The sequence below is a fragment of the Pongo pygmaeus genome, chromosome 20 (genome assembly GCF_028885625.2).
Source record: "Pongo pygmaeus isolate AG05252 chromosome 20, NHGRI_mPonPyg2-v2.0_pri, whole genome shotgun sequence".
In the NCBI taxonomy this organism is placed as follows: domain Eukaryota; kingdom Metazoa; phylum Chordata; class Mammalia; order Primates; family Hominidae; genus Pongo; species Pongo pygmaeus.
Genome location: NC_072393.2, coordinates 49,114,983 through 49,140,664, shown reverse-complemented (window position 1 = coordinate 49,140,664; position 25,682 = coordinate 49,114,983). Strand labels below are relative to the sequence as shown.

Sequence of the window (25,682 nt, the reverse complement as noted above, 5' to 3'; positions counted from 1 at the left end):
AGTGAATGTGTAACATGGTGTGTGGCCAGGATGGGAGAGAATCTTGGAAATCAAGCCCCGTGAAGAATGGATGAAGATGCAGAGAGTTTTGGGCTCTAGGGACAGAAGATTTGGGTAGAATGACAGTTTCAGGACATTGAAGTGATGCTTCATGAAACAGGGATGGATTAGCCTTCTCCTACACTAGATGTGAGCAATTTGAGGTGTTTTTCGATTGCTCTAAAAGTGCCAATGGGTCCTCACTAGATATGTCTTAAGTGACTATTCCAGGAGAGATTGCTAGGACGAATTGTGGCTGTGACAGTGTATTGACTTGCATGAATGTTTACCCAGCCTTTTTGGTAGACACTGGTGAGGGAGGACAGCAAAGACAAAATTCAAAATGACTTTTTTCATTATTCCAAACATTGGAACCTTCATTCAATGACATATTAAAATTTGACCTTGGGACATCAAAGGACACAATTCTTCTAGCTTGAATTCTGCACCTCTAGAATGTTTTCTTTTTTATTTAGATATAGTTTTCTTTCTTTTTTAAATTATACTTAAATTTCTAGGGTACATGTGCACAACATGCAGGTTTGTTACATACGTATACATGTGCCATGTTGGTGTGCTGCACCCATTAACTCGTCATAGATATTGTTTTCACTATTTACCCCAAATAAATTTCAAAGGACATGCAGCTCTCTCATATCTAACTCCACTCCAAGAGTAGGTAAAATCACCATACCAATGATGCTGCTAATAATAATAATAAAAAAACCAGTGCATTCTATGCTTACATTGGTCCTTCATCATAAATTTCCTTATGGATTTGTATTTCTCAGAATCTGTTTTATGCAATCTTTCCATTCTTTCTGTATGGCCACAGAATTAATTGGTCTTTTCTGAACACTGTTAAGATAACACCATCTTCATTGTACCCCAGATTAACTAGTAGATGATGCGTGTTTTCTTCAAACTACCTTAGCTTTTCTTTTGAATCTAAAACACTTTTGACCCCCCGAAGAATCTGCCTACCCTTCACTTCACTGCTTCCCTACTTTCCTAAAATCCTTAAAATTGTCTCATGTCCCTCATTACTTATGATCATAACACTGTACTCCTTTGATTCATAGGAAGAATATACCAACCATAGAAACATTTGCATAGTGTTTGTGATTTTCAAAGTACCAATTTAATCTTTCCAATATGCTTGTGTGATGGGTTGTACAACATGATTATTTCTGTTTTATAGATGAGGAAACTAAGGTTCAGAGAAGTTAAATGAATTGCTGAAGGGGCAGAGATGTACATTTATTATAAGACCTCAATCTTCTGAGTACTTAATTCAATACTCTTACCGTATCAATTTCCAAAGTGCAGTTTTGATAAGGAAGGAAAAGCAGTGAATAGAAAATATTGATCAAACATGGTGAATTTTATATATTCATATTAATCCATTATATATGTTATATGTAGTCAATTGTATATTATATGAAGTCAGTACATGTACCTCTTGGTATCCATGGGGGATTGGTTCCAAGACACTTCTGAGCACACCAAAATCCACTGACGCCCAGACTCCTTATAAAAAATGGTGTACTATTTGCATATAACTTACTCATAGCCACTGGTATAACTTAAATCATCTCTAGTACTTACAATGCTCGATATAATGTTATGTAACTGATAAATATTGTTATACTCTACTGTTTTTTAAATTTGTATTATTCTTAAAAAAAAAAAAGTTCACTAGAAGGCAACTTTGGAGACAATTTGATGCCCAACATTTACATAACATAAATATTTTCATTTCTATCTGTAATAGATATTTGTTTGCCATTCCAAGTGTTTTCTATGACATTGCATTTTTCTAAAGGCGTTTGTTTCATATGTGATAGAGATTATATTTTTCTTAATTAGGTCAGAAATGACTTTATAAAAATCTTTGTCTTATTACTTTTAACTACTCCTATTTCAGTGTCTACTTCTATCTCAACAATTCCATGAAACCACTCATTAGAAAATGTAAATAGTTAAGTAGTAAATTTTATTTTTGCTTAACTGGTGTTAACTACATTGTAAACCTCCCAGCAAGCATTCAAGTAGCTTTAGTCCTTCTAAATTTTTTATACTTACTGCTCCAAATGCTATTTTCAATGTTTCATGACCACAATGTCAGATTATTTGGACAAAAACCTTCAAACGCAGGACTTTTCCTTAGGCAGAATGTATTTCTTGATTGTCATCTTAAGGCTTGGGTTTGGTTTGCTTCATTTTGAAGCATGGGTTATGGTAAAGAGAGAATGCCATTTGAATGATGTCTATGTCTATGTCGCCATTAGTTACTCTGGGCACAGAATTAACAAGAAACACCCTTATAAGTAAAGCAGTTAGGGAAGTATTTTCCTACTTCCAGAGAAAAATCAGAGCTTGAAAAATAATTCTTTGAATGCCAGTGACCTGGGCTATAGAGAAAGAATGTGCCCTGCCATAGCCACCCTGGTGTTGACCACTGAGGAGCACCACCTGTTCCTGGGCATTCATGTGTTGTGCAAATATCATGCAAATATTAGTTGAACTAAATTTAAGTTGTGCCCACTCTAGGGCAGTATCAGCTAAGATAAACACCTGACTTAGAGGTGATTCACCGACCTTGGGATTATATGGAAAAGAGAGTGCATTAAAAAAAGTTTTTTTGGCCGGGTGCGGTGGTTCATGCCTGTAATCCCAGCACTTAGGGAGGCTGAGGCGGGCGGATCACGAGGTCAGGAGATTGAGACTATCTTGGCTATCATGGTGAAACCCTGTCTCTACTAAAAATACAAAAAATATAGCTGGGTGTGGTGGTGGGTGCCTGCAGTCCCAGCTACTCCAGAGTCTGAGACAGGAGAATGGTGTGAACCCAGGAGGTGGAGCTTGCAGTGAGCCAAGATCACACCACTGTACTCCAGCGTGGGCAACAGAGCAAGACTCTGTCTCAAAAAAGAAAAAAATTTTTTGGGGTTAGCAATCTTTGGAACTTCATCATCCATTATAAAGTCTTTGTGTACCTATTAGACTTTGGAATTTATATAGTTTTCTTGGGGTTTCAAAGAATAAGATAATCATTAATGAATGATAAAAATCCCAGCAATCATTTTACATTAGGCAGCAGCATGATGACCTTCATTTAATAGCAGACAGAGATTAAAGGACTAATCCTGAAGTCTGTCTGTGCCATCATTCGTGGAGCTGGCAGCAGGACTTGGACTTCTGTGCCTGTTTTGGTGCCAAATGATTTGCCTGCAAGTGAAATTTGTGGAACGATTTAAGCTAAGCCCCCACTTGCAGTGCTTATATGGCTGGATTTGGTGAAATTATCAGGGGAGAGGTAGCAAAGTGGCATCTTCAGAGATGCCTCATCGCTCAATACAACTGAATAGACAAAGGGAGTTCACTGAGCTATATTGTCCCAACACACCATTGGTGTCATGCACTCTGTGTGTGTGTCAGACACTGCTGGTGTTTTACTTATATTGCATCATTTAACCCTAACTGTGATAACTGGGGGGAAACCAGCTCAAGTTCCACATACAACTGAGATTTACAGGATTTTTGAATAAACATAGAAATTGACCCATCTGGTATTAAGACTTGAAACTTAACATTTGTCAATCATCTGAATTAAGAAACGGATCTTCAGGCAAGAGACTGAAACTCACCACATCACCATCAGACAATGAGATACCAGACTCTTCATTTATCATGATTGCTTCCTTACCCCTCCTTAATTGCTGTTTTCCTTGCAGGTAGTTACCTCCCTTCCCAGCTATATAAACCCTCCAATTTGAGTCGGCTGGAGAGATAAATTTAAGACTGATCTCCCACCTCCTTGGCTGCAGCACCCAAATAAAGCCTTCTTCCCTGGCATTGCTCATTTGCTCAGTGGTTGGCTTTCTGTGCAGGGAGCAATGGCACCTAGACCCAACCCCTGGCATTTCAGTAACATGGGGAAACCAAGGCATGTTTTTATCTCACAGAGCCAGGGTTTGAACCTCAGATTCTGCACCTAGTGTCTTCTTGCCTGGCCACTGTGCCGTTGTCTATTTTTCTGCTTACTTGCTCCTTGAAGGTGATTCTGCATGTTAGAATCAACTTTTCCAGTGGAAAGTATCCCTTTCCCCCTGTTCTTGTGGCAGTCTCATGTATAGCCTGCTCACTGTCATCAGGCTGAAATTCTTTAGCAGAGAGCAGTCACACCATGTTCTTGCTCCTGGGCCCTTTGTGGCTTCTGATGAAATTCACACTGAATTTTGGAAAAGGCATCCAACCACAGCCATGATTGAAACAAAACTCACATTCTAATACCTCATAAAACTTCTTGTGAAATCAACGGCCCAGCATTAGTGAAACATCACTGGTATTCAAAGATTGCCTTCTCTACCTAAACAACAGCAAAAAAAATCAACCCAATTTAAAAAATAGACAGAGGACCTGAATAAACATTTCTCCAAAGAAGATGTACAAATGGCCAGCAAGCATAGAAAATATTGATGAATATCACTGATCATTAAGTCAATGAAAATGTAAACCACAATGAAATTATACCTTATGCCAATTTAAATGGCTACTGTCAAACACAAAGCAAAGACTCCAGAAAATAATAAGTGTTAATGAGACTGTGGAAAAATTGGAACCCTTGTGCACTATTCATAAGAATTAAAATGGTGCAGCCACTGTGAAAAACATTATGGTGGTTCCTCAGAAAACTAAAACTAGAGGTACTGTATGACTTGACCATTCCACTCCTGGGTATAAACCCGAAATAATTGAAAGAAGAGACCCAAACAGATATTGGTACCTCAATATTTATAGCAGCATTATTTACAATAGCCAAAAAGTGAAGGCAACCCAAGTGTCCATGGACAGATGAATGGATAAACAAAATGTGGTCTATCCATACTATGAAATATTATTCAGCCTTCAAAATGAAAAAAATTCTCACATATGTTACAACATGGATGAACCTTGAGGACATCATGCTAAGTGAAATAAGCCAGTCACAAAAAGATACACAGTGTATGACCTCATTTATAGAAGTCCCTAGAGCAGTCAAAATCATAGAGACACTGAAATAGGGGTTACTTGGGGTGGGGAGGAGGAAGAATGAGGGGTTAGTGTTTCATCGATATGAATTTTCCCTGTTACAAGATGGAAAATACTCTCTGAAGATGGGTGATGCTGATAGTTGTACAATGCAAATGTATTTCTGAACTCTGCACTTAAAAATTTTTAAGATGGAGTCAGTGGCAGTGACTCTTACCTGTAGTCCCAGAACTTTGAGGCTAAGGCAGGAGGATCATTTGAGTCCAGGAGTTGGAGACCAGCCTGGGCAACATAGAAGATCTCGTCACTCCCAAAAATATAAAAATTAGCTGGGCATGGTGGTATATGCTTGTGGCCCCAGCTACTCAGGAGGCTGAGGTATGAGGATTGCTTGAGCCCAGGAGGTGGAGGCTACAGTAAGCCATGTTTGAGCTACTGCACTCCAGCCTGGGCAACAGAGCCAGACGCTGTCTCCAAAATAATAATAATAATGTGGGAAATTCTGATGTGTATTTTATAATACCACCATTAAAAAATTAAAACTGCTCACCCTTGCCTCACTCCTGTACCTCTGCTCAATTTCACTCTTCCTGCTTCCATATTCTTGCTTTTAAATTCTACCAACTTTTAAAGGTCTAGCCCAACGTGACCTCCTCCATGAAATAGTCCTTCTTGCAAACTGTGGAATGGAACTACAACTTCTCTGAACAGCCATCAGTTTACTTAGGTTTTGATAGCCCTTGACTCACAAGCCCATACTTAGTGCTGCTCCAGGCATGTCACACCACACCCATAGTGGCCCCCACAAGACTGTGAGTTTCCCAGGGATAGAAGTCATATTTCCCTCCTCTCTTCATCTGCCGACTGATTTATACATACAGAATAAGCATTCGAGTTGAATAATTTGATAGTGATTTTTCTTTTTGTCGAAACTTTAGGGAAGATACTGGAATTGTCTCCTGTGCTTCTAAGGCTTTGCATTCTTTCATCATTGGACTATATATGGTTTCTCATGTAGCAATTTACATTTTGCAGAGAGACTTCAACTGGCCTAAAACTCTTTGAATGAATCCAGATAAGTTGCTTCCAAAAGAAAGAACCTCCTGACTCCCTAATACTCCTTTCATACCCTAATCTTTAAACAATGTTTCTAGAAATAATTCCATTTTCCACATATGTAGTAGAAGATCTAGTATCATCTAAATATAAAATCACTATTTTTCAAATTTTATTAGGTTTCTGCTTAATGGAGAATTATCACTGTCAGAACATCAGATCTAAACATATGGTCATTTAAAGGAATAAAAGACAAACCTTTCATTATGATCTTTATGTTGTGGTAAGTTGTTTATGTCTCTATAGAAAATTTTGGGAAATAAACAAAGAGTTTGGGTTGGATCAACTATTTCATATCAGTCTTTGTTTGTAAGCCACGCTATTGTTAAAGAGTCCGTCGGAACCGCACATTTTGGTAATCTTACCTGGCTCATACTTGGTAGATCTGGCTGTGAGCAGGGTTTAACGTTGGCTTACTATATGGAATTATTTTTAGGACACATTCAATGCACTCTACACTGAGGTAAAACAAAAAAACTATGAGAATTAGCTCCTGACTCTGGACAATATAAATCTACATTTGCTACATCCAAAGTAAATAATTTGTTTATTTATTTATTATTACATGAGGAGTTCATTCTTATTATAAAAAGCATGAAACCGGCAGGAGCCGTGGCTCACACCTGTAATCCCTGCACTTTGGGAAGCCAAGGCGGGTGGATAACTTGAGTCCAGGGGTTCAAAACCAGCCTCAACAACATGGTAAAAGTCCATCTCTACAAAAATACAAAAATTAAGCTTTCGTGGTGGTGTGTGCCTGTAGTCCCAGCTACTCAGGAGAGCTAGGTGGGAGGACTGCTTGAGCCTGAGAGGCACAGGTTGCAGTGAGCTGAGATTGTGCCACTGCACTCCAGCCTAGGCAACAGAGTGAGACCGTATCTCAAAAAATAATTGGCTAAAACCTTTGCTGTCTTTATTATTTATTCCTTCTCTTCTTTTTTTTTCCATGACAGCTGCTTCAGGACGAGAAAGTTCTTTTGGTCTCTCAGTTGGGGCGACTGTCAGCATCATGACTGGAGTACTGGCCAGAGTTACTCTCTTTATTATACCAAACTCCTATCAGAGTTTTAACAATAGTCATTTTACATGTTGGTCATTCACAGATAGTTGTTTTGATTCTTCCTGAAAGCATTTGCAATCAGCTATGGTCTAAAATTGCTTCTATTTGAAAAAATTTATGGAAAAGATACTGACAAGCACTCTTGCATACAAGTTTCTGAGCAGTTCAAGATTATACCACTGGAGTGTCTATAGACTTCCAAAACTTTAACAAACAGGTTGATGCCTTCATGAAATATGCCAACCTAGACCAAGCAGACCAAAAATAATTTCATTGAAATAAATGATAATGTGGATGTTTTTATAATTTTTATTTGAAAATTTGCTGATTCTTTAAATGATTTTTTTCCAGATTTATGAAATTTTTCTTCTTTTAAGCTATCTATATCTAAAGCAATTTGGTAAAGTATACTTTTGGAAACAATAATTGAAGCCCATTTATTTTTGCTCTTTACCTAACTGTCCCAGGATTGGGAAACTATTCATGAGTATTCATATGTTTATGCTAATACAGTTATTTGCACAAATTTGGTAAGAATCTTCTCTCTATAATAGTTACTGAGATGAATGCCAATGCTTTAAATTGGCTCTTAAGCCAATTAATTTGTCCATGCTTATGCCTGCCTCTTTCACTTGACAGGATGATGATATCATTAGAATTTCACATGAGGTAGCTTCTGAGAGTAGCATAACAGAGTGACGGATATATCATGTCACCCTCAAATTTTTACATGACATATCATTTAGTCCACCCAACGGCTGACATTAGCAGCATCTTTAACACAATTGTTTGTTCAAATGTACAGTGGTCCCTTTTAAAGTTACATTTTCAGACTCACTTGTCCTCACTCCCTGTTTTAATTTAATGAGCCATCGAATGCTACATAATAAAATTGTTCCCTACCAGCTGAACAGGGAGGAGCCTGTGCAGTTTCTGACACTGACTGTTGCACATAAACAAATATATCGAGTATAATAATAACTCAATCACAGAAGTTACCAAACATACTACTTGGTTAAAATTGCTAGACTCTTGTGGCTTATTCTTTGTTCTATTCTATTTTAGTTGGTTTGCATCTTGCCTAAAGTGCATACTCCAAACTTTTGGTATTATCCTCCTAATAGTCATACTAGTAGCCTCTCTGCTGTGATAAATTCTACAGGTTTTTAAATTCTACATTTTGGTGTGGTGAATTCTACAAAAGTTTTTAAAAAGTTTTGTGTGCAGCCATCCACAAATACCAAAGGGTCTCTCTGGCTGAAATGAGAAAAACTCAAACAAATGTGTGATCAGGAAGACATCATAAACCTATAAATGATGGAAGCCCAATACGATGGTTACTGAGATGAATGCCAATGCTTTGAATTTTGGTCACACTCTCACCTAAGTGAGAGCCTAGAGACTCCAAAATAGAACCAGTCATGCTAAATGCTACAATCTACAACTGAAATTTTAATGAAGCAAAGAGATACCAGAACAGACCTTTGTTTTTTGTTGAAAACAGGAGATTCCACTCCACCTGAGACAGGATAATTTGTTTCTTCTGCTTTAACTTTAACAGAAAAGCGACCTGAAGTACCCTAATGTTAACCAACTTATTTAATTATATGGCTGTTTTTACTGGTTCCCACTTGACAAAACCCACTGTTTTGTTATTGTATACCCCAGGGAGGGCTGTCACTATATTTGTAGAGTAAGAGCTGCCTCAAATAATAAATGAACAATGAAATCTATAACTACATTAGTTGTAGTTTTGTCTTTCGATGCCTGCTCACACCCAGCATTGGCCACCGGAGTTTCACAGGCTCATCATTCTCACACTGATGCTCCTGCTTTTCTTTGTCTCTTACAAGGCCATTTCTGTTTAAAATGGGCCCACCCAGATAATCTAGAATAACGCCCACATCTTAAGATTTTAATTTTATCACACCTCCACAGTGTTTTTACCAAGAAAAGTAAATGCATAGGTTCCGGAGCTAGGGTGTAAACATTTTAGGAGTCCCTTATTCTGCCAATACAGTTAACTTTCATAAATGTCACCCACAACAAAAACTTGCTTTGACTTCCTTCTGTGTCTCACTTTTCTGTCTGTGCACAAACGTCAAGGTGAAACACACAATCTCTACGAAGTAGCTGGATGAGTCTAGACCACTCATTTGAGCTCCCTCAGCCTCTTTTCTCATCTTCAGCAGAAGGGTGATCCTTTGTTCATCAGAAAATGAAAGTGGAAGGGTAAATCAAAATGTGTAAGATATTAGTCACAGAGCAAGGTGCCAGATGAGCCCTTGGGTAAATTTTTTTTTTTTTTTTTGAGATGGAGTCTCACTCTGTCACCCAGGCTGGAGTGCAATGCTGCGATCTCAGCTCACTGCAACCTCCGCATCCCAACTTCAAGTAATTCTCCTGCCTTCAGCCTCCTGAGTAGCTGTGATTACAGGTACATGCCACCATGCCCTGCTAATTTTTGTATTTTTAGTAGAGATGGGGTTTCACCATGTTGGTCAGGCTGGTCTCAAACTCCTGACCTCGTGATCCACCCACCTCAGCCCCCCAAGGTGCTGGGATTACAGGTGTGAGCCACCATGCCCAGCTGGTAAACATTTTTATCAGACCTTTCCTTTCACCATTCCATTTCTGTCACCCTCACCCATCTTCTCCTCTGACTTTTTTCTCTTCAGTGACTTAACTCAGTCTAGTACGCTGATTAGTATCAAAAGCCACACTACAGTTTCTTTTGTGACTCTCTTGGAATGTTCCTGTGATGCCCAGAACCTTGGAAGCCTAAGCCTTACATCAGTGTGCCCCGAATATGAGATATGGGGTCAAAGGTGATTAGTTTGGAGCTTTAAGTTGTAAGGACTGTGCTGCAAGGTTTCAGACTTTCATGGGGCCTGTATCCAATTTCCTTCAGCCTATTTCTTCCCTTTGGAATGGGAGTATTTACCCAATGCCTATACCTCCATTCTGTCTTGAAAGTAACTAACCTGTTTTTGAATTTACAGACTCATAGGTAAATGAACTTGCCTTGTCTCAGATGAAACTTGCTATTTTGGACTTTTGAGTTAATGCTGGAATGAGTTAAGACACTAGAGACCGTTGGGAAGCCATTCTTATAATATTAAATGTGAGAAAGACATGAGATTTGGGGGGGACCATGGAGAGAATAATAATTTTTTGGACCTTTACTCCCACCTAAACCTCATGTCAAATTGTAACCTCCAAAGTTGGAGGTGGAGCCTGGTTGGATGTGATTGGATCATGGAGGTGGTTTCTCATATTTTAACACCATTCTCTTTGGTGCTGTTGTAGCAACACTGAGTTTTTATCTGGTTGTTTACCAGTGTGCAACCCTTGCTCTCTTCCTTCAGCTCCCATTATATAAGATGTCTTCCTCCACCATTGGCTTTCTCCATGATTGTAAGTTTTCTGAGGCCTCCTCAAAAGCTGAGCAGATGCCAGAATCATGCTTACTCTACAACCTGCTGAATCATGAGACCATTCAAACTTTTTTCTTTATAAATTATTCAGATTCATGTATTTCTCTGTAGCAATGTAAAAACAGACTTATACAGCCTTATTTTCAGTAGAAAAAAAAACTAGGGAGTAAACCATTCTAACTATCTACCCGACGCAAAGCCCAAGACAAAGAACAGAGCTATGAAGAAAATGAATGGATAATCTCATCTCTCCCAGCATGGCCAAAAGGCACAGCTGGAGGATGGGATCGGTTTTGTCCCCAGTTCTTACTATGGTCACTCAGCTAGAACACAGAACTTAAAGGTTCAAATATGAAGACATAAGCTCACAGACAAATTAAGAAAATGTATACATATGGAAGCAACTGTTTGATGACCTTTAAACATCTAGTTAGGACTATATAAACCTGCCTGCCAACAGACCTAGGCAAAAATGTATAAGTTAAATTATGAAGACATTTCTACTTTATTTTCCCTACAATTTTAAAACTATCTATATTCACCAAAGGTTACTAAAATCACATGTATAGAAAAGCATTTGGGCTTATTCACTTAATTTGTGAGTACTCATTTATTCTTACATTAATTTGATACCATGTGTAAACAGTATATAAACGTGTGACATATACATATGTGTGATGAAACTTATAACATATACATGTTCACATAAAGACAGAGACAAAATGATTTTAGAATTTTGACTTTAGGGCTTTAGGCATGAGATCAGTAAAACCCACCATTTTAAAGGATAGTTGGGTTCAAATTGCTTTCTTGTAAATGGTAAAGGTTAACATTTATCTGAGGAAGGGTTTACTGAGTTTTTAAGAAAATACATAGCACATTTACATCCCGAAGCAAAGAGAGAGAGAGAACTTAAGCTTTTTCAAGAAAAAATTTGGTGTGTTCAAGGAAGATTAAAAGTAGATGCCAAGGCAACACAAAAATAATAGAAATTTACCATGGGGTTTATTTATTTATTTTTTATTATACTTTAAGTTTTAGGGTACATCTGCACAACGTGCAGGTTAGTTACAAATGTATACATGTGCCATGATGGTGTGCTGCACCCACTAACTCATCATTTAGCATTAGGTATATCTCCTAATGCTATCCCTCCCCACTCTTCCCACTCCACAACAGGCCCTGGTGTGTGATGTTCCCCTTCCTGTGTCCATGTGTTCTCACTGTTCAATTCCCACTTATGAGTGAGAACATGCAGTGTTTGATTTTTTGTCCTTGCAATAGTTTGCTGAGAATGATGGTTTCCAGCTTCATCCATGTCCCTACAAAGGACATGAACTCATCATTTTTTATGGCTGTATAGTGTTCCATGGTGTACATGTGCCACATTTTCTTAATCCAGTCTATCATTGTTGGACATTTGGGTTGGCTCCAAGTCTTTGATATTGTGAATAGTGCCACAAGAAACATATGGGTGCATGTGTCTTTACAGCAGCATGATTTATAATCTTTTGGGTATATATCCAGTAATGGGATGGCTGGGTCAAATGGTATTTCTAGTTCTAGATCCCTGAGCAATTGCCACACTGACTTCCACAATGGTTAGACTAGTTTACAGTGCCACCAACACTGTAAAAGTATTCCTATTTCTCCACATCCTCTCCAGCACCTGTTGTTTATTAAGAGAAGTAACTTTTAATTTGGTCTCCGTTCTTCAACTGAATCACTGTGCTTAAGATAGAGCCCATTAAAGAAGAGGGCCAACAAAGTCTTTGCAATTTTTAGATTCTAATCATTTAAATATGTAAAAAAGGGAATCAGTTGGAAGGGACAACATTTAGACATTAAAAATCAAGGATTTCACTGAATCCCAGGTCCCCAAGAAGAGGAAAATGCAATGGGGACCATACTGTGCAACACTTCCACAGAGTACTTTGCTACAAAGGCATTTCCCTAATTGTTTAAACTGTGTCTTTTGCAACTAAGCATGCAAAGAAATGAGTAGCCATCTGAAGCTAGAAAATTTATTATAACCACTGTTAGTCACCTTCAAAACCATAGCTCTTACGACTGACCCAGCAACCATTACACATATAAGGTCAAATATTTTTACAGTATAAAGTAACGTAAAAGGCATAGAGGTCAGGTAACACAACAGAGAAAAGAGCAGAGTTTAGACCTGAGAGAAATCCGATCACTTGCAACTTTTGGGGCTCCATGAGAAAAAAACTATGGTTACTTCCTTACAGGAGAGTCTGTGTCTTCTTTTCTGTTTTACTAAAGGGGTCCTAATACAGGAGTTATTGAGAAATTATTTTTAGGCAGCTAGAAAGGGTAAAAGAATTCTTGGTGGAATTTTCCTTTAATAAAAAGCAGCCCCCAAACCGTTTCTAACAGAAAGCAGACTGAATGGTCAGGCTGCAAGCAGAGATATGCATATATAGATGCAGGCAACTAAGAGCCAGGTACTCCCAATATGGCGGTTTCTGCTCTTTTTTCCTTGTCACCACATGTGCAGGTGTCATGGTGACCACCAGGTAGAAGCCACATTTGCATAATAAAAGATTAGTGTTGGAGGGCCAGTCTTTTCTCGGGCTATGTAAATGGCACACATGGTCAAAACAATCCCCAGACCCCTATGTAAATCAATCACTGCCTCCTCAAGTCTCTGTACAAAATCAATTGCATTCCATCCCAAATTGGAGACCCTCTCTTGGGTGACTGCTTTCTCAGTATGAGAAAGCTTTTTCTCTCTCTCTTCTATTTTGTCTGTTAAATTTTTGACTCCTAAACCCGCTACTCATGTGTTTCCATGTCCTGAATTCTTTCTCAGTGTGTGACAAAGAACCATGAATACATTCCCAAACAGAGCCATTTTATTTGGGAGTTCTCATCCAGGATTTTGATCAGAAGAGAACATAGAAACGTCAGAATGCTGAGTATGGAGCAAACCTCAAATCTGTCCTTTAATTTCAAGGTTCTCTTCAAACTAGTTTCCTTTCATGGAGAACCTCACCATCACATGATGCTGGAGGGTGTCCTGGAGCAGCTGAGAGTTTCTGGCCAGGTCACACCCTGATGTTATTCAAAGGCTTGTGGACTGAACACAGCATCCGGCAGCTCATACAGATGTTGCTAATGGGTGTCCTAATTTGCTATCTTGTTGCAAATTTGTTCTTCCTTTCTATCCATGGTCTCTATGTCTCCTATTCTTTTGGTGTATGCAATATGTGGAATTTTTTACAGTTCACGGAAACAGTTCTGTTAGAAAAGGTCGGTAAATGCTATAATAACTAACCCAATAGGTCCCTCACTCTCTCTCTCTCTCCTTCCTTTGGTAAGCACATGGTATTTCTCAGCAAACAGTGTCACCTAGTGGAAACAGAAATCCTCCTCATGAGGCACATTGTTGGTCCTTTGCCATAACACTGCACTTTTCCAATTCTCTCTTTTTGCACTGATAGAAAAGCCCTTTCTGTGAATGGGAAAGCTCTGCTTAAGACAGTTAGGACTGTAAAATGTCTTCCATAGCCAAATTTTAGTTCTGATACTGTACCATCAGCAGGAAAAACTGCCATTTGGTCCCTGCGTTCATTTAAGGTACTTATTCTATCTCCAATTAGAACAATACTTAATTAGTAAGGACATTTTAAGAACAGAGTTAACCAGGAACACTTTTCTGAAGGTAAATGTTTTAGCACGGGCCATAACTGGCAACTGGCACATTCCCTCTGTTAAAGAAAGCTTGCTCAAAGGCAACTGTTACAGTTTCTCCAGAGATCCATTTTTAAGGAAGCCAGATAGATCACAGGCAGATAAGCTAAGGCTGCATGGGTAAAGTGTGGCTAATCCCATCACTTCATTTATCCAGTTCCATGGCTTAGAGGGCCACACCTACAACCATAGGCGGCACATTTAACACAGTGCCAGGACTCAGGAACCAAGGAAAGAAAACAGTTGGGGGGACACTCCCACAGTCTTCCACTCCACTCTGGGTCACAATGAAAGAAGGGGGACTCTAAGGACACTTTTATTCTCACTTCTTTTTCTCGATGGCTAACAGAGCATCTTCAGCTTGCACCCCTCTGGAGTGCACACTGAGGCACTAGAACTCTTTTAACCTCAGGACTTTGAAGAGAAAAGCAACTCATTCTATTTTGCACAATGACAGGGCATTTTTACTGAACCTTTACAAGAATTGTAACTGCAAATCAGATTTTTTTAACAGCCATATCAGGCAGGCCTATAAACAATAATCCCCTAGAATTAGAAAAGCAACTTCCAAGGGAACCATCTGAGAAGAATCTCCATAATTTGGGAGATTATCATTACAGGACCTTAGGCAAATAAAGTAAGAATTAGGCTGATTTTCAGACAATCCAGATGGGTATATAGAAGTTTTCCAGAATTTAAGTTTGGTGTTTCAGCTCACATAGAAGGATGTTCTTCTGCTCATAAACAAAAACCTAACTGTAGCTGAAAAACAGGCAGCTCTGTAAGCAGCAGATAATTTTGGAGATGAGCAACATGTCTCCTATAATATACCAAAAGGGAAGGAAGGAGTTACTGAAAGTGAAGAAATAGCAGAAATGCCATTCTAAATAAGAAGTGAAGCAGTACCTCTTGACAACCCTGATTGAAACCCCAATAGCTCTGCAGATGAAAGGAAAAGAAAAACTAAGGGCAGACCTCTTAATTCCTCTAAACTGTCTATGATAGACTCAAAGCCAGATGAGAATCCTTCAGCCTTTATGGATAGGTTGAGAGGGGCACTATTTGCACACACCTTTTTGTCTCCTGATTCAGTCAAGCCACAGCCCATTCTAAAATATAAATTTGTTATACAGAAAGCTCCCAATATTAGAAGGAACCTACAAAAGGCAAGCTATAGTAGCAAATAACACCTTGGAAAACATTCTGAAGGTAGCCACTTCAGTCTTTTATAATACGGACCAGGAGAAGGCCCAGAAGAAAGAGAGAAAGCTCAAGAGAAGAACAAAGCCTCTAGTAGCTGCTTTGCAGAGTTGCAAAATCCAGGATCCCAGAGGTGTATCCACTAGTTGCTCTCGGTGTGGCAAGCCAGGGCATTTTAGGAAGGAGTGTCCAAACAACAAGAGGAAGTCACTTTGACCCTGTGCAGCCTGTAGTGGAGACCACTGGAGATGCAACTGCTCCCAGAGATGGAAGTCACTGGGTTCAGAACCAGTCTCACAGTGGTCCAGCAGGACTGATGTGTCCTGGGGCTCAAACTCCTGGCTCCAGCAGCTCAAACTGCCATTAAAGCACAGGACACACAGGTGATTCTGGAAATTATAGGAAGGAAAGTAGACCTCCTTCTAAACACCACATCCAGTCTCTCTCTTTTCTCCTTTCTTATCCAGGCCTCCCCTCTTCCCATAGCACAACCATAAGAGGTGTCTCAGGAAAAATTCTAATCCAATATTTTTTTCAACCTCTTATTTGCAATTAGGAGGACCTGTTGTTTACATATGCTTCCAAACCACTGTCACAATAGCTCTATTAGTCAGAAAAGCCTCCAAATTAACCCCAGGAAGAAAAGGTTTACACACCCACTTAATGTGGCAAAATTACTTTCTCTAGAGGGAGCTCTTAGCTAACAAACAGCTGGTAAAGCAAGAAATACATAAGGCAGGATAAGCAGTAGTTACTCTAAGTAACATCTCTCTTCAGGTGCAGGTGCTTAATCAGCTAAACAAATATTTCTTACAAGAGAACTTAAATTAAGCAAGGGAAAGGTAGCTAACATTTACACTGATTCCATGTATGCTTTTTTAGTTCTTCATGCTCATGCTGACATTTAAAATCAAAGGCATTTTCTTACCACTAATGGATGTCCTATAAAATATCACCAAAAAATTAACAGGCTATTATCCTCAGTTTTCTTCCATGAGAAATAGCAGTGATACATTATAGGGAACATCAAAAAGGGAACAGATGAATTAGCCAAAGGAAAGAGGTTTGCTGATCTGGCAGCTAAGTCACAGGCAAGGCATCAACACACCTCAAAGCCTTCTAATCTAGGAGGACTCCATAAGATAAATTAAACCTCAGTACCTTCCTGCAGAAATAAAACAGACCACTTCTCAGGGTATTCTTTCCAGTCCTCAGAATGGCTGCAGTCAGAGGATGGCAAACTCCATTTGCCAGCCTTCAGCCAATGGTAATTCCTTAAAATCCTTCACCAAGCTTTTCACCAAGGAAAGGATAAAGCTTATCAATGTGCTCACAGAGTATTTTCGTATAGAAAATCTCTAAACTGGTGTAGCATGTAACCTCTCTAGCTCACTTCCAACAGGAATTGACACATCTAGCAAAAGCCCAACCCCAGGAAATAGGACCACTCTTATTTAACCCAGATTTGGTATTAGTAGAAACTCTCTTCTCTCTCTCTCTCTCCCCTGAAGTGAAGTGGTTAAAATGGCACATTACATATATATATACATATATATAAGTGCATATATATATATGTATATATGTATATATGTATATATGTATATATATACACGCACATATATATATCCATATACCTATATATACATATACATATATACATATACATATATACACATATATGGATATATTTATAGACATATGTATCTATATATTTAATTTATATAAATACATATTCACATCTATGAATATAAGTATGTACGTGTTTCTATATACACACTCAACCACAATTTTTTGAAAAGTGTTTGGTGAAAAAAAAACCCATTATGTAAAACACACCCACCCTAATCAGATAGCCCACATATGCTTCCATGTAGACCTCTCCTGACATTATCTGCAGACAGGATCAAGAATTTAGGGACATGAAACAGTCCAGGAAACAGCACATGGACAACACAAATGTACTTGCAGAGACTGAGAACTAACCTGGAGGCACGAACCTCAGCACTGCCAGGACACATACCCTCCCCAATGGATTCTGACTTTATCTGACCAAGCCCACTATCCAGATCTTGTTGTGGGGCTGGGGCAGAGAAAGTCACAAAGCCTGTTCCCTGGAGACTCTGTGGGACACACAAGACTACCCCACCCCATTATTAGGTCTCCCCACACAGATCTGACCATCAGGCATCAGGAGGAGGACTCTACCATGGGCTCAGAAACCACACAAAAAATTAGCCACAGAGAGAAACACTGAGCTAGAGGATCTTGTTGCTGACACGGAACAACGTCCCTGTAGTTCACGAGTCCAACCTGGTCTGAATTCCCCTCACTTCATAAGCCAGGCACCCCTGAGAAACAGCTTTTTCCCACGGTCTCCTCTGTGGTAACACATTAGGGTCCCTCGCTTTCAAGATTCTAGAGATGGAAGAAACCTGGACAGCACACATCCCGGCTTCACCCTTCCTCCCTCCCTCCCTGCCAGGAATCAGGGCTCAGGGCTCAGTGCTCAGAAGGAAAGGCAGAGCCCAGTGAGGCCAGAGTTCATGAGATATCTTAAAGGTGTTCAGTGAAAAAAGTGCATCCCCCTTTCATTCTACCTGATGAGCCCTGTCCTGCACAGCTTCCTCCACCCTGAGGACCTCCCCAGACACCCTCTCTAACAAGACTGATGGCTCCATTTATTTCCTGCTCACACTGAGCCCCATCCTGCCTTCTGGTAAATGAAAAATGCACTAAAATCAGCCAGAGTAGCCACCCCTGCCAGGATACATAATAAGGCAATGTCCCCGGGTCACCAGAAGAACGAGCTTCCACTGTGTCCCAGTCCAGGGCTCTTTCCCTCTGAGAGGCTGACTCATGAAACAGGCCACCAGAAAGAGATCAGTGACTCCTCCATCCGTTCTTATAATCACCTGACACGTTCTTGCCCTCTGCACAGGCAAAGCCAATTTATTGAGAAGGTGATGTCTAGTAAAGAATGGTTTTGCTTATCCCAAGGCTGCCAAACAGGAGGAGAGAAGTTTATTATGACTCAAATCAGCTTCCCCAATGGCTCTGAGGTTAGAGTTTTTCAAAAACTTTGAAGGGGCAAAGGTCTAAGGAATAAGTACTGTTGACTGGCTGCAGATGAAATGATGCAGGTAGGGAAAATGGTATGTATTTGTTGAAACTGCGTCTGTGTGGGGGCCACACGACTGGCTGAGCCATTGGTCATGAGTCTAGAAGAGGTCAGCTGGTTGCCAGAATGCAAAAGTCTGAGAAACATCTCAAAAGATAAATCTCAGATTCTACAATAGTGTTGCTATCTATAGGAGCAACTAGGAAAGTCACAAATCTTGTGACCTCTGGACACATGACTCCTGAGCTGTAAGGGATTATAGAAACTATGCCTGCATTTTCGCAGAATTTGGGTCCCTCCCATAATTCATGGTCTTTTCTTAGATTTACCAAGGTAGTCCCCGACAAGGAGGAGCTAATTTTAGGGAGGGACTATTATCATCCTTGCTTCAAAGTTAAACTATAAATTCCTCCCATGCTTACCCAGGCCTATGCCCAGGAATGAGAGAGGACAGCCAGCCTGAGGCTCGAGGTGAGATGGGGTCAGCCAAGCTAGCTTCCTCTCACCATCACAGGCTTTGCAAAGGTGGTTTCACTTTCTACATTGACTCACCAGGGGGTCAGAGGCAGAAGGACAGATCTGCAGTTTCCAAAGCCCATGGGCTCATTTCACCCATTTCACTCATGACTCCATCCTCAACCTGTTGTGGGGCTCATATCCTCCAGTCATGCCCTAGAGACTTCGAATTTCCATCAGGCATGTAAGTAGCTTAAAAATTTTCACTCATATCTAACAGCAAGTAAAAAGCTGAACAAACTGAAAAATCAACAACTCGTTTAGATTTCTCAGAGAAGAAAGGTCTCAGTGCTAACTGGCCCACGTATTGGAGAGACCCACAGGCAAATACAGAGCACACACCGTACCTCAGCAGAAACACAGGCACAGAAACACCAGCGGGAACCAGTGCTGGGGTCAGAAAACCTGAACTCTAATAGAGGAAATTCTGGAGGCTCAGTGTGGACACAGCACAGAGATAAACACACCAGTGGATGGATTAATCTTGGGAGTAGTGGGACAGTTTTATGACTCTTGGCTCCTGGAGCTTTACCAGGTTCTCACAGTCAATATCCAAAAAGAATCCACATCCTTCTTGTAGGAAGAAGGAAAAAAAACACTTGGAAAGTTGTCAGTGAATTATGTTCTTCTTGGTAAGGCCTACATTTAAGAGAAATTATTTTACTGCAGCCTAATTAGCTGGGGTTTGATGGGAGCTTAACTGGCCAGGGGAAGGGGAAATATCAAACTCCAGCCTCCTCAAGTCATCATATCCCACCTAATGGAAAGAAAAACCTGAGAGGCACTTGTGACATTCACAGCCCAGGACACAGACCTCATCCAGAACCACAGAACCCTTCCCTCCCCACACTCACCACCACGTCACTGAATGCCTGCTCACTCAAGTCCCTTTTACCCAGTACGTCATGTGTGGTTTTCAAAAAAATACAAGACAGACTATGGCAAAAAAAAAAAAAAATGCAGTTTGAAAGACAGAGCAAGGATCGGAACCAGACACAGATGTGGTAGGGATGTTGAAATTATCAGACTGGAAATTTAAAACAACTCTGGTTAAGGATTAAGATGAAAAAAGGAGACACCTTTCAGGAATGGATGGGTGATTTACAGAGAGATGGCTATTCTAAAAAAGAACCAAAGAGATGTTAGAGTTTAAAAACACTTTAAGAGAAATAATGAATGGTCTCCATGGGCTTACTGGTAGGCTGCACACAGCTGGGGAAAGAATCTCTAGCTTAAGTGTGTGTCAATAGAGATTTCCAAAACTGAAACAGCAAAGTTTAAAAAGAGTGAGAAAAAATGGAACAACATATTCAGCTTCATATTCAGTATTTTGTATTGACAATAGCATATTTTATATTCTGTAGTTGTATTTTATATTTTGTAGCCTAAAAAGCTGTAACATACACATAATGGGAATACTGGTGGTTCCTCGGACCAGTTGGAGCTGGCCAAGTGGGTGCTGTGTGATTTACTGCCTATTTCATGCATACCTGTGTATTCATAAAAACAACATTGTCATAAGGTGGGGTCTTTCGCATGGGGAGATGCATGAGCCACTGCTGCCTCACTTGGACTCTGCTAAATTTAAACAAAGCCAATCAAACTCTAATTGTTTGACCCAGCTCAATTCACACTTCACCAATATTGCTGCTCGATTCACACTTCAGAAGTCTGTGCATCTCCCACCCAGAACAGGTGGCTCCATGGTCTCCGAGCCCTCAGATCATCATGCATCCATCTGTCTTTTGACACACAGACCTGCTGTGGGCTTTTAAGGACTTGGATTGGCTGAGAGGTGGGAGATGTCAACTCTGATTGGAAAATGCTCGTGGAGAAATCAGTGGTGCCATACAGGGGAATCTTCTCTGTTATCTGCACAGCGAATCTACTGAAGCCCTGTGTCACCAGCAACCCCATGGAGGATGAGGAGGCTGTGGTCTTAACCTGTGAACCTGAGACTCATGGCACAATCTATATGTGGTGGGTAAATTATCATAGACTCACACTCAGTCCCAGGCTGCAGATGTCCAATGATAACAGGATCCTTGCTCTACTTAGTGTCACAAGGAGTGACACAGGACTCTATGAATGTCAAAGGAAGAATGTAGTGGGTACCAGCCACAGTGACCCAGTCAGCTGGATGTTCTCTGTGAGTATCCTCTTTTCCTTCATGGACAAGGCTGCCAGCCCAAATCCACATAACCCGAAGCCAGGCCTCTCAGTCCCTCTCATGTCCAAGTATGAAGACACTTACCCCTGGACCCCCAAGCTGGCCATGACTTCCTGCCCCAGGCAAACCTGGGTAGGCCGAGGAAGGGAGGGGCTTCTCTGGTCTTAGGAGACTCTGGTTCCACAGCTTGTGATGTGAGAAACAGGTGAATGTCTTAGACTACTCCAGTTCAGTGAACACAGAGGAAGTTTGGCTGGGACTTCGGGGTTGTGACTTGGCAAAAAGGAACACTGTGTCCCTTTCACAGACCAGGAGCTTCCCATTCCCTCTGAAAACATTACCTGTGGCTTTATTCTCTTTGCTCCAGATGGCCCAGATGAAACCATATCTTATTCTTCAGACACCTATTACTATCCAGGGTCAAACCTCAACCTCTCCTGCCCCACTGGCTCTAACCCATCAGCAGAGTATTCTTGGCTGCTTATTGGGGATGACCAACAAACAGGACAAGAGCTCTTTATCCCCCAAGTTACTACAGAGAATAGTGGGGACTATCTGTGTTATGTCCATAACCCAGTCACTAATGGCAAAAACTTCGCAACCAAGAAAATCGCAGTCCCTGGTAAGTGGATTGCTGGAGCATTGGAAATATGCTTTCAGGTGAAGCCTTTCTGGCTTTCCAAGAAATAGCCAGGAAAACATTTTTATTCTCAGCCTGTGTCCCATGCACAAAAGTAAATCCCAAATTTTTCTCCTGAACCCTCCCAATTCATATCTACAGATTCTCTTCCATTTGTTTTCCGGATTTCTGGTGGATGACCTTGGGTCCAGCCTGAGAAATGTAAGGAAATGGCTTTATCAGCCCCAAGCCCTATGCAGTGTAAGGGCCTTCACAGAGGGAGAAAGAGGAGGGTCCTCATGGTCAAGCTGTTTCTGTCACCAAAATATCCCTTCTGACTCCTTTGTGTGTGCGTCTGTGTGTGTGTACTCCATGAGCTGCAATGAACATCAGAGGCTTCAAAACAAGCCCACACTTTTCCCCAAATGAGAGGAGGAATCCCCTTGGGTGAGGTAGAAACAGCTCAGACTCTGCTCCCTGCATTGCTGTGGGCTCGCCCAGTGACCGACCCTGCCCTGACTCCAGCCGGGGTGGGGCCAGGGCATGTGGATAAGGTGCCTGGGTGGCCGGTTCTGAATCTGGCTAAACCGAGCTGCCAGTAGAAGCCAAGCCTCCCATGGGTAAGGCTTTAAAAAATGGGAATAGGGCTGTGTCCAGGCTCTGCCTCTCTGAGTCTGTGGACACAGCTCCTGGAACACAGCACAGAGGACGGTGAGTGATGCACACTTGGAGAAATAGGGAGATTAACTCACAGAAGCTCTCTATGGCAGGGAAGGAACAGTGACAAAAAGTGTGTATGTATAGAGAGGGTAAGAGTACCAGACACTATATGTCTAAGACTTACCATTAACTGTTTCTAAGCATGCAATTTAGTGTTGTCTTACTATCAACACTATCCATTTCCAGAGCTTTTTTTATCCTACTATACTAAACCTCTGAACCCAATAAATGATAACTCTCATTCCTTCTCCCCTTAACCCCGGTTAATCACCATTCTAATTTCTGTCTCTATGGAACTGACTATTCTAACTGTCTTACATAAATGGAAGTATATAATAATTATCCTTTTGTGTCTGGCTTATTTCACTTTGCATAATGTCTTCAAGGTTCATCCACTGTGCACCATGTGTCAAAATGTTATCCCTTGCTAAGATTGAAGAACACTCCAAAGTATGGATATACCTTTTTGTTCATCCACTTATCTTTCAATAGATTTTTCGGTTGTCTCCACCCATTGGCTATTGTGAGTGATGCTGCTGTGAACATCAATGTGCAAATATCTGTTCAAATATTTTTCAATACTTTTGGCTGTATGTCCAGAAGTAGAATTGCTGGTTCAAGTGGTAAGGCATTAATTTTTTTAAGAAACTCACATACCATTTTCTTTTCTGTTGTTGATGTTGAGACAGGGCCTTGCTCTGTCATACAGACTGGAGTGCAATGGTGCAATCTTGGCTCAAAGCAACCTCCACCTCCCAGGTTCAAGTGATTCTCATGCCTGAGCCTCCTGTGTAGCTGGGATTACAGGTGCATGCCACCATACCCAGATAATGTTTGTATTTTTAGTAGAGATGGGGTTTCACCATGCTTGCTGGGCTGTTCTCAAACTCCTGACCACGAGGGATCCACCCATCTCGGCTTCCAAAGTGCTGGGATTACAGGCATGAGCCGGCCATACCGTGCCATATTTTCCACAGTGGCTATAACATTTCCCATTCCCATCAGCAATACACAAAGAGCTTCAATTTTTCCACGTACTTGAAAACAATTGTTTTGTGATGTTGTTGTTCATGTTGTTTTTATCAAAGCCATCCTAATGTGTGTGAGGTCGTGTATCGCTGTGGTTTTGCTTTGCATATCTCTAAATATTAGTAATATTGAGAATCCTTGCATGTCCTCATTGGCCATTTGTATATCTTCTTTAATAAAATCTCTATTTTAGTCCTTTGTCCATTTTTTAATTGGGCTTTTGCGTTTTTGCTCTTTTTGATTTATAGTGTTTTTCATGTATTCTGGAAATTAATCCCTCATCAGATATATGATTTGCAGATATTTTCCCTATGTCATAGTTTGCCTTTTTACATTCTTGATAATGGCCTTTGATATATAAAAGTTTTTAATTTTCATGAAGTCCAATTTATCCCTTTTTTGTTGCCTATGCTTTTGTAGTTGTAACTAATAAGTCATTCTGAAATTCAATGTCATGAAGCTTTTCCCTTATGTTTTCTTCTAAGGGTCTGGTAGTCTTCACTCTTCCATTTAGGTCTTTGACCCATTGTGGGTTCATTTTTTTGTATATGGTGTGAGGTAAAGTTTCAACTCATACTTGTCCATGGATAGCCAGCTTTCCCAGTATCACTTGTTAAAAAGACTGTCCTTTCCCCATGAAATGGTCTTGGCATTCTTAACAAAAATCATTTGGCCATATACGCAAGCTTTCTTTGTGGGTTCTCTATTCTATGCCATTAGTTTCTATGTCCTCTTCATGCCACTACCACACTGTATTGATTACTGTAGCTTTGCATTAGATGCTGAAATCTGAAAGTGTGAGTCCTCCAGCTTCCTTTTTCCTTTTCAAGGTTGAAGTTTTTCATTCCACCTTGGACATGCTGCACTCAGATATTTTAGAAGGTTTTGGGATGTGAGAAAGGCTGATTGCTATGTTCTATGACTTTGGAACTTTCCACCTTTTCATAGTTGCATCTTCCTCTCGGTGTCTCAGCTGTGGCAGCCCTGAATGGCCTCCATGGCAGGGACTTGACTGACAGAGGGCCCAGGTCAGGGCATTCCAAATTCACCTTATATATGATAAGTCTATCATGTATATACTTATTTATATATGATAAAATTGATATTTATCATACATATGTGAATTTTATGTATAAATGGCCTAGTGTTTATATGTTATCTTTTTTCATAGATACGGAAATACATACAAATTTTAAATTGTTATATATTCTATATTTTTAGATAATTATATATTGTATATAAATATATAGAAATATGTATATGCTATTTCCATATATAAAGAAAAAGAGAACACATAAAACACTATGAGGCTGTGGATAAAGCAGATGGGACACAGCACAGAGGACAGTGAGTGACACACACTTGGAGAAATAGGGAGATTTGGCCATGGGAGCTCTGCATGGAAAGGAAGGGGCAGTGACAAAAAGTGTGTATTTATAGAGAGGGTAAGACTACCAGACACTACATACATATATAACATATGTCAATTTTATTATATGTAAATGTCCTGGTGTTTTATTTGTTACCTGTTTTTCCATATACATATATGGAAAATATGTATATGTTTTACATTATTATACATTTTATATTACATATTTTATTATGTATATTACATATAAATAAGTATATGGAAATATATATTTCTCTCCTGTACACATGAAAAAAGAGGTAACACATAAAACACTAGGACATGTTTACTGGCTACATGTGGGAGAGAGAGAAAAAAGCTAAGCACAAAAAATCAAGCCTGGTGTCTTAGTTTATCCCCACTGAGCTGCATCCAAGATGAGATTAGACATGCAGGATAATTTCTTAGGAAAAATGCCTGTGAGGGAAAATGGGGCAGGCATGAAAAAAGTCTGGGAAGCTTTGGGACCACTATGCAAATCTGATTCCTGTGAAGGAGAAAG

The 25,682-nt window shown here is 40.1% G+C and overlaps 1 protein-coding gene and 1 long non-coding RNA gene across 4 annotated transcripts in view; one reads left to right on the top strand and one right to left on the bottom strand.

The window, feature by feature from the left end:
- LOC134738859 (uncharacterized) overlaps positions 1-25,682 on the bottom strand; it is a 160,029-nt gene that overhangs the window by 120,434 nt on the left and 13,913 nt on the right. The gene's annotated exons all lie outside the window — the stretch shown is intronic.
- The window catches only part of LOC129019901 (pregnancy-specific beta-1-glycoprotein 7-like), a 56,817-nt gene continuing 31,639 nt past the window's right edge, over positions 505-25,682 (top strand). For all 3 annotated transcript variants that reach the window (XM_063658483.1, XM_063658484.1, XM_054463425.2), the window contains exon 1: positions 505-9,686. The gene's annotated coding sequence lies outside the window, so the exon portion shown is untranslated. The remainder of the gene's footprint in view (positions 9,687-25,682) is intronic.